This window comes from Stegodyphus dumicola, chromosome 1 (genome assembly GCF_044657685.1).
Source record: "Stegodyphus dumicola isolate Sdum_Otavi_A_Nest chromosome 1, ASM4465768v1".
Taxonomy (NCBI): Eukaryota; Metazoa; Arthropoda; class Arachnida; order Araneae; family Eresidae; genus Stegodyphus; species Stegodyphus dumicola.
In genome coordinates this window covers 291,620,640-291,634,544 of record NC_140768.1, presented here as the reverse complement: position 1 = coordinate 291,634,544, position 13,905 = coordinate 291,620,640, and positions in this window count along the sequence as shown.

The following is a 13,905-nucleotide window of genomic DNA, read 5'->3' as shown; positions in this document are numbered from 1 at the left end:
ATTCATTATAAAACTTCCAGTTATTCTCAGCTCAATAAAAAAATATGCACTTAAATCCTCTTAATCCTCAACTGTTAGTAAATGCATAATATTCGAGGCTAATTGTAGCTTGAGTCATGTTCTCGATATAAAGAGCAATAATATGCCACGAACATTAATTCGAATATTCCAGTGCGTGATAAGTTTCCCCGCTATATCCGAGACAAATTAACAGGCTTGCGGATTAATCGGGCGCTACCAAAATAAAGAAAAAAAAAGAAACGTTTGCATTGCGAAACGATAGAAAAACTGCTATCCGAAGCCATATGCGTAAAACAAAACTGCTTGCAGAAAATGTAAAAGGCATTAAAAAGACGAACAGGAGTAGTAAAAATAGTGTGACATTAGAACCAACAGTCATACTTGAACTTGTTCAATAGGTTTCTCTACATTCAGCATTGACCAAGTAGTTAGGAACATTATTAGTCCAAAGAGGCTTTGTCCCTGAAGGACAATTGTTTTCGTTTTCCTATTTTGCTTTGTTTCACTATAAATGTCCGTTTCACTTTTCAAACTGTTGCCACCCAATGTTAGAGTCCTGCATTATATTTGAAGAAATTAAATAATGAAAAATCTGCGTAAATGTATGTCTATTTCTCGCATTGTAATAAAAGAACGGTACATAGAGCCATCGAATTTTGAATGACGTAATCCTACTGCGAATATGGGCATCTGGAAGCCCAAATTTGGAATTTGTTTTATTATCGATTTCATATTTTGTAAAAGTTTAAGGAATTTTTGATTAACAAACTCAAGGATTTCAAAGCAAGCCATGGCAACGTTGCACAGAAAAAAACATTTTTATCTCCCAGGGCGCGAGACTTTGTATCGGAAATTGTAAAGATATGCTCAATTTAAATCTATTTTGCGATATTGCTCTTGAACTGAATTTTACGGTTTAAGTGCGAAGAACATGATATTTAATAAATAAAGGTAACATACAAAATGTTAAAAAAACGCCCCTTTGGACGTAATTTAAAATATGAAATCTTCCAGATTTTCTCTTTTCTTTCTTTATTTATTTTTTGCAAATTCTGGAGCTGTTCTACTAAACTAAAATCTTTATTTTCTCAAGATTTGTGTGAACCAATTTTAAATAGAGCTCCACACCTAAATGAAACAATCTGTAACAATGCATTCTTTCCAAGAATATCTTTAAAATGTGTTTACATTATAATATAATGGGCTGTCAACCTAAGAACATTGTCATCTACTTCTAGAATACCTCTGGGAACAGGATACAACGTTCGGAAAAATCAGAATACAAATTACTCCTTTTTAGTACAATGTGGCTTAACCCTAATTCCACATTTAAAAATTTAAATTTCAATACCTATAACACTTTGAAGGCTTATCCGAGCGCATCGTAATAACAATCATCTTATGTCATATTCTCGCTTCCATTTATATGCAAAATATTCTTCCCTTTTATGTAAATGATAGCCTTTTAAACATTCAATCGCCGTTTAAATATCATCTGTCTGTTCAACCATATCATCAGACCTGCATGTAAATTATTATAAAAATAAATAAGATGGAATTTTTGAATTTGAATAAAGTCATCCCCGAGGTGTTATGTTTTAAAGGGAAGGGCACGACGATCAAAAAAGAATTTAATGATTACGAGTTCCGTCGCACCATTTCGGGAGCGAAAAAAAGGGGCTGAGGCTGAAATGCTGTGCGTGTTAGCAGAGAGTAGAGTTTTATATGTTGCTTGTGGCAGGCATGGCTTTGTTCCCTTTTAAGTCACGTGAGATAACTTCCCTGTCACGGATGTGACGTCACTTTCATTGTTAGGAGATTAAGGAAAGGAGTGGAATTATAATAATAATAATAATATAAAAAAAAAAATACTCCCATCTCTCTGATGACGTCATTCGGTTGAGCCTGTGAATCAAAGATTTTTTATTTTCGTAGGTGAGAGCTATCGTTTTTAAGTATATTACGTGGGGCGCGATAGCTTTAGCGAAATTGATTGTCCTGCTGGGAAGCAGACAAAGCAAAATAAAAGTCGTAAATTTATTAAACAGAAATGAGTTAAAATTACACAAGCATGTATATATATATATATATTTACGAGCAGCCATTCAGCCAGTGTAGTAGTTAGCAATGCTGACCGTCGTACCGATGGGCTTGATCTCGAATCCCAGAGAAGGCATGGATGACTATAAGCATATTGTGTTTGTGCGACACGGGGGGGGGCACTCAAAATGCATAGCGCGCTGAAAGTTTTCTCGAGATGTTGGTGGTAGGGGAACCCTTGGGCAGCCCTCTGGGGTGTTCTCCCTCAAAACTGGGCGGAACTGTATAGTTAGTGCGGTGAGAATACAACCAATGGTGAAATTCTTGTGTCCCGCCCACTTTTACCTGTACCTGTATACTTACGAAAATATGAGGTATTACCAAAAGCAATGACATACCTTCTTATGAGTTGTAAAATCTGAAATGAACATTTTCCTTATCATTTCCTATAAACCTTTATTATTCAAATAGTATTGCTTAATAAAAAAGTGTTCATTATAATGATGTAACTAATCAGAACCAGTTACTTGTAATCTTTAATTAAGTTCATTATGACCTAATTTTTCCGTAAAGCTCGTCTTAAATAATCGCAGTAAGTAATTCGCCGTAAGGAAATATAGCTGATATTTGCAGCTGAATCATCAAAACGAAATAAGTAAAGAAATGGATTTTTAAACATGTTATAATCATAAAAGATGTTAATAAAAAAATAAACAAATGAAAAAGACTATCACGTCTGTTTTATAGAGCATCGTTGTTGTTATTACCAATTTCACTTGTCTGAATCGTGGCAAGGAGTCAGATGCTCCTGTCGTTGGAAAGAACCTCGAGAACCGTACAGGTGACAACCCGACTTTAACTCAATTCTGACCCCTCCTCCCCCAATTTTGAGAGAAGAGCACCCCCTAGGGACGGGTCCGATGGAGTCCCACCCTTCTTTCCCTACCCTATCGGTAGAACGTTTTGCTCGACGCATATTTAGAGTGTCCCCATGCCGCACAGAGACTATACAAATATCCATCCCTTCTGCGGGACTCGAACCATGGCTCTTCGGCACGACAGTCACTAACCACTATCCCAGTAGGGAGGCTAGTCTTCTCATTTAATTACAATCTATGCTGCCAGATATCTAAGGTATATATGGCTTCATTAGTACGCATGTTTTCTGATTAAATATTTTTTATATGTTTAACGAAATGTCCGAAAATTAAAATTATAGTAATAGCGGCTCATTTCCACGAAACGTTTTTAAACTGATCTTCCTCAAACGGGCGGGCCCACCAACGGCCGAGCAGTAAAGTCGCTGAACACTGGTAGTTCGAATCGCTGCGAACGGTCTGGCTGCATGGACGTTTCCGTGGTTTTCCCCATGTGTAACGTGTATGCATGTAAGCGATCCAGTTTCCTTAGAGAGTCCTCCACGAAGGCATCTCTCCCCATAGGCAGATAGCCCTCGAGTGCTTTGTCATAATCAAATAAACCAAACCAAAACCTTTAACAGAAGAACGTGTTCAAGCGAACTATGTTCTGCTCTCATTCTTACATGTACAGTTGCGCCTTTCTCGAATTTCATTGCTGGCTGTTTAATGAAGCTGTTAAACTATCTGAAGGGAGTTAATTACTTTACAGCCGTTTATTTAATTTGTCGCTGTGAGTCTTGTAAGATAATTTTTAATGTGATCCCATTTCTCAAAAGCCAGTTACCCTAATATTCCTCATTTATTCGTCTGAAAAGAGGCAATTACGGCTTCCTCTTGTGCGATTCAGCAGATGTCTCTTAAATTTTGTAGTTGCTCTTTGTTGAAGAACATTAGTGGAAAATTGCATCCGCAAGCGTTTCTGCATACGGTCGTTTGGCAGTTGATTAAGTTACCTTTGTGTTTTTACTCAGCAGATTTATTTTATTGTGAGACTGAAGTCATATTTTGAAAGCGTTGGCTAAAAGTCGATTGACTAATCAAGAAAGAGAAAGAAATGTGAGCCTTTTCTGTTCATTATCTTCTCAAAGCTTTTGTGGTCGTTTATTTTTATTGAGGTATTGCGGTTTTAACTACTCGGACACATGCCTCAATTTGAGTTCGATGAGAGAATTTCTTCATCGTCTGCGACTTTGCGTTTTAAAAGTCTAATGTTGCAACTTGACAGTCTCTACATATAATAAAAGAAAGAGTATGTGTGTGTGTCAGTGTTTCTTTTCTTCGCGTTGCGCGTAAGCTAATAGACCCACGGCTACGAAATTTGGTACATAGGTGCATCTAGACAAGAGCCAGTGCACTTCGAAGCGATTTTTTCGAAATTCGAATTAGAATTTTTTTATTTTATGTTTTGTGACGAAATCGCGTCATTTTGAAACATAATGGGCTATAGGAAAGCGAGGTTTTACTCTACACACTCCATTTTCACATCGTCATGAAACGTAGGCACTTAGCTATTTTACGAACTTAAAATAAATTTCTTGTTTCAATAAATCGATTCAATGCGAATTTATTTAACAAAGTGAACTTAACACCTTTCCAACGGGATGTTTTCTAAAAAAGTTTATTTTTGAAAATGTACAGTTTATTTATTTATTTATTTATTTATTTTTTAATTTTATTTTGGATACGTTAAACTTTCATCCTTGCGACTGCTTTTACAAAACGAATTTTGGAAAAATGATAATATTTTGTATTTTGAAAAAATTTTTTAAATGGAGCTTCCGAGTACACTTCTCACATCTTTAAAAAGGTGATTTTGGCAACAGTTTTCCTTTCTTATTGTTGTTGATAGATTTTTGATGAAATCGCATCATTTTGAATAGTTTCATTCTTTTAGAAATATGGGTTTGGCAACAATTTTTCATCGTATTTCTTATGTCACTGTTTTCATGAGATTGGTATATTTCAGTGTCATATATAGAGAAAATGCCTTTTTCCTTTCTTAAATTCTTAATCATTGCGACACGACAATTAGTCAGAAATTAATTAATTTCCATTCACTAGTATTTTCAAAAAATCTTAACAGACGGTCTCTCTCAGATAAGAACTCCACAAAATACATCCCTCAAGAATTCCAAGTCCCACCCACTACCATAAATTACTTCACCCAAGTCTTGCCGACTGATATTATTCAAAGCCCCTACTGCCGCTAAGAATTTTCGGACACCCTACACTTCTGAGTCAGACACGAAGAGAACACTTTGCCAACTCCCCCACTAGAAAGAATGTAAGTTACTTAATACCTTTCTGGCCTTTATATCTTCATGTACATTCACTGATCTTATTTATATTACTATTATTTTTATATTATTTTTATATTTTCTTTGATTTGTTTTTACAAAGTTTGCATTATTTATCTTTTTTATAATCTTCTATGTTTATTTCAACTTTACTTTGAATTCGATTTCATAATGAAAATTTCCAATGTTTAATTTCTACAAATAATATAGTACTCAAATGCGTAACGATGAAAGTGTCGGGGACGGTTACTCGAGTTTTACAGGATTTCTCTACAGTAATTGATTTTTACTCCAAATTGAATTGACTAAAATGCTTCATGAGAATAAGTTCTTTGAGTATCAGCATTAGTTCATAATTCCTACTATTCGCGGAAATATTTGGCCTGACTAGAATTGCCGGTTTGGCTTTAACTTATAACTCGAGTAAAGACGAAACACCTTCGTATTTACGTATTTTTATCAATTATTGTTCATTGAACGGGAGTTGGTTTGTTCCCCTTGAAAAGTCAACTAATTTCCGATCAATGACAATGATTACATGTTTTAATTTTTCCTTTTACAATTGAAATATTATTCTTCGTGATGATTTAACTCCAGTCCCCGTTAAAACATTATTAACATTTTGATTTCAAATTACTTCAAAACATCTTTCAAAATATAACTTACCAGTATGGATGCACACTTTTAAAATAATTCTACTTTAATTAAACTTAGGAGATAATATAATCAATTAATCAATACTGTTTAGGAAATAAATTATATATATATATAATACATTTCTATTGATTTTTTTTTTTTTTCTGCGCGGAATTTTATGTTTTTTGAGTTGCTTTCATGTCATTTTTTGCTTATTTCACTGTTTGTAAGATATTGAAAAGTTTTGCACGATTTTTTTTTTCTTCAACGGAAAGTTGGTTAATTTTTTTTATTAGGATAATTAATATTTGTATTAAGGGATATAGCTTATTTCATTGTAATTTTTTTCTCTTGAAAATATAAGATAAAATATCATTAATTATACTTTGCTTTTCAGAATTTTTTGTTTTTTGTATTCTTTTATGTTATTTATTGCTCATTTCACTGTTTTTAAGCTACTGAAAAGTTTTGAGTGATATTTTTAGGAAACAAAGTTCTTAACCTCCTTTATACCATTTGAGTTCTTAAGATTTTGCAAAGGGAAGTTGAATAATTTATTTATTAGGATAATTAATACTTGTATTAAAGGATATTGCTTATTTCATTGTAATTTTGTTATACGTAATAACTTTTTTTTTATATAAAGTTGTTCTGCAGAGTAAAATTCTGAGCAGTTTTTAACTTTAACGTTTGGTGTTCCCTTCAGCCATTTTTCCGGTACGTTTAAAGCCAGACGAACGCTGGCAGCGAAGCTGCTAGTCTGGAATAAAAATCAGCTCAAAAAACCTTAATTTATTATAAGAGAATCGGTATACGTCCAAGATAAATCATGAGAATTTAATATTTTCTTCAAACTTATTCGCGACCGTTAGTTATCATTTCTCTCGTCTATAAAATCAGATCACTATATAATGTTCCTAGCTATTTGGCATATGCTGAATGTAGAGGAACCTATTAAACTGTGTAGCGACTTATCGCTGAATTCAAATGTAACGGCAAAACACCGTTTTATTCACTTAAAATAATATTAATAGTCGGCCCCTTCTCGTGCGTACAAAGAAGCCTCCACTCGGGCTTCAAATGAAGATAAGAAATACAAGAAACTAATCTAATACTAAACTAAATAGACTTAGCCGAAGCTAGACACAAATACCTGACGTAGTTGGCCCTTAATTAAATTAGCCGGCGATTATCAGCAGGTACGTACAATACGACCGAGCATAGTAGAATGAATAACGAAGTAGCCTGACCGCAAATACGCGCCTCTAAAAGGACTCTAGAGCTCTCCTACTGAAGTAAGTTGAACCTTCCTTAAATACTCTTTCTACCTCATTTTTATGCAACGTGATACTAAAAACTCATTCTTGTTGCAAGTGGAAAACAAGCATTTAAAGGAAAGGGTTTCAAAATTAAAAATAACTGTTATAAAATTAAAATACACCTTAATTTCAGTTTCAAGCTTTGCAAGCTTTCAAGCTTTACCACAAAGTAGCAGCGTACAGTAAAACTGTTCTTAGCTGTTTTCTCAGGAATATTCTCGGAGGTAGGTTAAAGCTATATATACCCTGCCTAAGAAAAGGAAGAAAATAGTGTCATGAGGTCAGAGATTAGCTTGAGAACGATTGACCAAGTCGGGAGCTGTACTTTAGTCGGACCAAGTCGGAAGCTGTCTTCATCGTTAGAGCTTATAGGCTGTGTTGCTGATTGTTTCAGCATGTTTTTAGACGCGTATAAACGTGCCTTTGGAAATGTGTGTAATAATGCATATTGGCGAATAAATTGTGTTTTGATTCTTCATCGAGTGTTGTCGTCAATGGCTCCAAATCCGCGAACTCGTAGTTGCGTTCTACAGGAATCTGAAATTTGCACTGGAAGCTTCTTCTTGCTGCTGTATAAGAAATTTCTCCCCGCCTTCTTCGCATGCTTTCGTGGTGTAGTGGTCTGCATGCTGGGCGCGTATTCCAGAGGTCCGCAGTTCGATTCCCGGCGAATTCGTTGCAAATTTTTCATTTCTTCTGCTTAAAAAAAAAAAAAAAAAAAAAAAAAGAAAAAAAACCTAATGTCTCTACAGTTGTAATACTCTTCTTCAGTCCATGGAGTTCCAGTACAAGTACATCCTTTCCTCCAATGAATATGTCATTTTTAGTACCTTCTCAAAGAACTGCCGTTCAGCTCTCTGCTGCTCGTCCAGTCACAATTACACTGCTTTAAATTCACATCAACCTCTTCTGCGGATGCGTATTTTGATATTTGCAAACGTTAAAACTGAGAACGGTAGAAGGGACTTGCAACGCCATCTGTCGCAACATTTTGAACTAAAATCAGGAACTCTGGGAGAAAAAGTTTATGTCCTGTCCCCCCATGAAATTGCAGCAAGATTTTTTTTTTTTTTTAACTTAACCATCTTCCTGTTCTAAATTTCTGAAAACAGTCTGTCTATTTTAAGACACCGGGTATTAAATCACTATTAGTTGTGCTAAATGTATTACATCACTTTCACCCATGTTAAATGTGTTCCTCAGATGTTACAGTAACAAAGATATGAAAAGCAAGGTAGTTAAAGTTACGTGACGTCCATTTCAAATAAATCATTCTTTCCTAAACTTACATTTTGCCTGTTGATAAAATTATGCCTGTTAGTTAACGAGCTGCTAAAGAATTGGTCACATAAATGTTTTCTGATTATTTCTACGTGGAACGTGAATACGAGCCAATTTTCTTTACAAATTCCTCTTTATAAATATTTTCCTGAGTAGACAGCACTTGAAGCTTTATCGTAGTAATAACAATAACGAAACAGTTAAATCTCGAGAATACTGGTAATAAAATTCGCGAGATCTAGCTGCCTTTCTAAGGCAAACTGGTTCGTGTTCACCTTACAGATGGGGTTATAAGGTATTTTCTCCTTCCTTTCTGCATGCCTTAGTAGTGTATAACGGTAACACATTCGACGCGTATTTGAGAGGTCCAGGTTCGAGTCCTAGAGAGGACATTGCTCATTTTTTACGTCTCTCACAAAAAAAAAAAAAAAAAAAAAAAAAAAAAGGACCACTCTGCAGTGGCGCCCGAACTGAAAGGTGGTGGATGATGGTTCTTCACCACCAGGATTCGGCGATTGGGTCCCCTAATCCTCAGTCGCCCTTTAAAAGAGGAAGTATATTTCCTCCTTCGTTTCTGCATGCCGTCGTGATGTAACGAAAGCACACTCGGCGCGTATTCGAGACGTCCAGGTTCGAGTCCCAGCGAAGTCATTGTTTATTTTTCACGTCTCTCACATAAAAAAAATAACCTATTGATTCTACAGGGTAAACCACAAAGTCTACAAGCCTTGCTTCCGGGTCTAATATTCAGTTGTCTGAACCAACTGGCCATGGACGAAACTTCTGACAAGTAAAGTCCCTAAGTAAATTCCATGCGTGACGTGTATACGAGCCAGTTTTCCTGAGAAAGTACTCCACGAAGGCATCCCTTCCTTTAGGCAGATAGCCCTCGAGTGCTTTGCCATTATCAAATAAAGCAAACCAACTCTAAATAAATAGACTCTGAATGCTTTGCTATAGTACAATAAACAAATCGATCCGTAGCTACAGAAATTCAATAAGATATAATTCTTATGTTTCTAGTATAACACTTGACACTTTAATTTTTTTATTCAGCCATACATAGGACTATTTGAAACAAAAATCTAAATAACTGAATGAAATGTAGCGGTTATTCAAATAACTACCCTGTTCGGTAAAATGAGTGATCAAACTATTACGACTTCGAAATTTTCATGATTCTAAACCACAAGCTGTTTTCTGACATTTCTTGTCTCTAGGTAACTCTGAAACCCTTGAGGGGAAACCAAATGACATAGTTCAAAGATTGATTTAATAATCACTGTAGCAGATGTCTCTGGAATCGGGCCGGGGAGAAGAGGTCTGCACTGCGCGAAGCCTCAAAAAGAAGGAAGCCGCTGCAGTGTGCAGCGTCCGTAACCATGGCAACGTCCCACCCCCTATACAGTTTCGCACTTTCTGCACGTGAGTGGAAGTATGCGACGCCATTGGCCCGCTCTCATCTTTCAAGGCTGTGATTTTGGCGTAAGAGATTGAACATTATTTGGCTCTCTATCGCCTTCATTGGAAATACGTTGGAATTTCATTATTCCATTCGTCCTGTTTCATGGCATAATTGCGCTTTCAGATTTCATAAGGCCATGATACGAATTATATGGGGAAGGAAGGGGAAAAAAAACCTGCGCCGCTTTAATTTTATTCTTTCTGAATTGCCGTATTAAAAATATTCAGTCATGGCCTGTAGTTACGGAAATATTTGTCACCAGTTAATAAGTTCTCTGCTAAAATTATTTTACAATAATCAATTCTCAGATTTTATATTACGCCCAAAGGGGCATTTTTTTAACGTTTTGTGTGTTACCTTTATTTATTAAATATCATGTTCTTCGCACTTAAACAATAAAATTCAATTCAACAACGATATCACAAAATAATTTATAAAGAGCGTAGCTTTAGAATTTCCAATACACAGTCTCTCGCGCTAAAGGTTAAAAATGTGGTTTTCTTTTGGACAGTGTTGCTATTGCACGCTTTGAAATCGTTTGAGTTTCTTAATCAAAAATTCGCTAAATGTTTACAAATCGATAATAAAACAAATTCCAAATTTAGGCTTTTTATGAATAGTGAACCAACGCAAAACGCCAAAGCGAAATTAATAGCCCTTCTGAAGTAACACTGTTTGGGATAAAAATTGGAATCGGAAACAGAAATACGGCAGTGTAAAATTGAAAATAAAGTAGAAAAATAACGTTTATTCTCCCTAGATTTTTTAATTTCTTCATTCTGAAATGACAACTGTATATCTACCGATGTTCTCAGCTGGGAATATTTATTAAAATACACTGTATAAAATTAAGAGAATTTGCATATTATGCGAATTTTTGAAAAGCTAATGAACATATTTTAATGAAACTTGGTATGTATACACGTTTATAACAGAGGAAGAGACGTACCATTCAGAAGTAATTTTGTATACGCATGATTATCAATAAAGTTCATGGTGCAGAGGTGTCCAAATTCCACGTTGTGATATCGAACAAAAAAATGAGTATAATATGGGGTATCGTCCCCTCTCACAGCCAGACAGATCACGCCGCTTGACGGCATACTTGTCAAAAGGAAGCTGAGGAGTCCTTGTGAGAGTTGATCCTATTCTTGCAGCAAAGCAGTTTCATCTCCGGGATGGTTCTCTGTGGGGAACGCCGAGATGAAATTGGTCTAAAGGTATAATAATCAAACTGTATGTAGCTAAGCCCAATGTAGACGAGCACTGTCGGAACCCAGGACCATCTGCGCTTCTGTAAAAGCGAACATAGGGCTTTAAAATCTTTCTGTACCTCATGGCAATCGGGAAGTCTTTGTCAAATACATGCAGGGGTATGCTGTGATTCGTCGTTGTGGATCTTCGTTGGTCTCGTCCGGGTTTTCTAGATATGGAGTCACTGTTTTGAAACTATTTTCACAAATTGCAGACGACAGTTGGCGTTACATTGAGCTTTATAATCACCCGCGCTTTTGATTGGCTTGCATCCTAACTATTAACAAATCTTCCCCTGCTTCCGTCCGTTTTCCCTAAAGGGAAAGAATGGTATCGTGTTCCAAGCTGTCTCCAGGCACAGGTACGCCGAGAATCAGTGTCCAAGCTGAATCTCGACTCCTCTGTTAAAAGTACGATGCTTTAGTGAAGTCTTGTCCAAAGCGCATGTTGTCTGCACCAAGCTATGCGCGCTGTCCTGTGTGCTGCAGTGAATAGGACGCACACGGAGGGTTTCCTGGCATACAGCCCTATCTCATGAAGCCCTCGGACAACTGTAGACCGTGAAATTCGGGCTCCAGTGTCAGCATACAGTAGACATCAGGGCTGTGAAGCTGTAGCAGTCCTGCGTTGCTGCGCTGAAAGTGCCAAATAATCATCCTCGTTCGTCGTTGTGGATCTTGGTCAACCTTGTTCAGGTCTTCTCGATATGGATGCAATGTCTTGAAATTTTTGCATGAATTGCAAACGACACTGGGGGTGACAATGATCTCTGTAGCTCACCTGCATTTGTGATTGGCCTTCCACTAATCTACCGACAATTCTTTATCTCATTAAGTCATATGTTCGTGGAGAGTCATTTGACAGCTTTACCCAAATTTTAACCTAGAAAAACGGTGAATGTCATGAAGAAGTACAAACACAAAAAATCGCCGAAATCTTCTCGTGCACTTATATGCCTTCACAAACATAGCTCGGCATATACGTATGTATACACATACATATTCGACGCTGAATATTTGCGTAGTACCTTTGATTAAATACGCTTCGTAAAAGTAGACATAATTTGCAAATTCTCTTAATTTTGCTCACGTGTGTAGTAACAATAATAATAATAATGCATTCAAAATTATCGAAGTGTTTTGGATGTAAACAAAGGTCATTCAGATTCCGAAAATTTTTAAATATCAGTTTAAAACTGATATTTGCAGCGTTTGCTTTCAAATTGTATTCGAAATTGAAAAAGGATAATCTTATTTAATTTAGATTTTTTTTTTTTTTTTTTTTTTTTTTTAATGTGTGGTTTTCTATTTGTGTTTTATTTTCCCTTTTTCGATTTACTGCTTTAAATTATCAATGATTATCAAAATTTCGGTTATTCACCGTACCATGCAGATTTAATTTATTCCAGAAACGATTTTAATTTTTTATTAATTATAACAATATATTATTGCTATCATTAATCATTAAGATAGGAATACGAGTAATACATTTTTATTATTAGATTTACATATTTATTATTTTATATTGTATTATTATTTTTCAAGGCACGGTCAACTGTTGATTAATGCAAGAGGAATTAACCGTGTATAAGGTATTTCTCCCGCCTTCTTAGCATGCCATCGTGGTATAATGGTGTAACGCCCTTTGGGTTAGAAATTAAAAAAGAAGAAGAAAAAAAATATGAGAGGTTCTTGATTTTAATGGTCGCCCAGAAGGGTTTGTTCAGTCTTTTTCCCCTCTTAGTGAGCTCGCAGGCTACCAGACTACTGTTGCACTCACGCCTGCTAAACTTTTCATTTTTATTTAATTATTTATTTTTGTCTTTTTTTGAAGAAAACATTATTTTCTTCGCACTTACGCCACATATAATTCAACAGCAAAATTACAAATTTTGAAAAGCGGCATAACAGTGTATAAGGTATTTCTCCCGCCTTCTTACCATGCCTTCGTAGTGTAGTGGTCTGCACGCTGGGTGCGTATTCCAGAGGTCCGTGGTTCGATTACCGGCGAAGACATTGCTCATTTTTCATCTCTCCTGTTTTCTAAAATAACCTATCTACAAGTATACGATTAGAATTCCCGATGCAGCGTTAAGTATTGGCATACATTTTTCTTTTTTTTCCTCCAGTATTTTCTCAGTTTCTCATGTCAATGTTTAGTTTTCTTACTAAGATGACTTTAAGAAACTTTTTATATCTTTTGATTAATAAGGTTTTGTGTGTTTACTTTATTTATTAAATGAAACGTTCTTGGCACTTACGCCACATAAAATTCGATTCAACAGCAAAATCACAAACTACTTAAAACAGCGTATCTTTAGAATTTCCAGTAACAGTCTCGCTCGCTGGAGATAAAAATGCTTTATCTCGTACAATGAGCAATGAGCGTTCGTTGAATTTGTTAATCAAAAACTCGTTAAAGTTTTACAAAATAAGAAATAGATAATAAATCAAATTCAAAATTCGGGCTTCCAGGTGCCCATGTTCGAGTGGAGGACTACGTTATTCAAAATTCGATGGCTGTAAATGCCCTTGTTTTTTCTCGGAGCTAGAAACTCGTGCAGTTTGTCCGTTATATAATTTCTTTAAATATAATACAATGAGATATTTGGTGGCAATTTGAAAAGTGATAGTGATTTGACGGAAAATGCCATTTCGCGACTAATTGCCTCT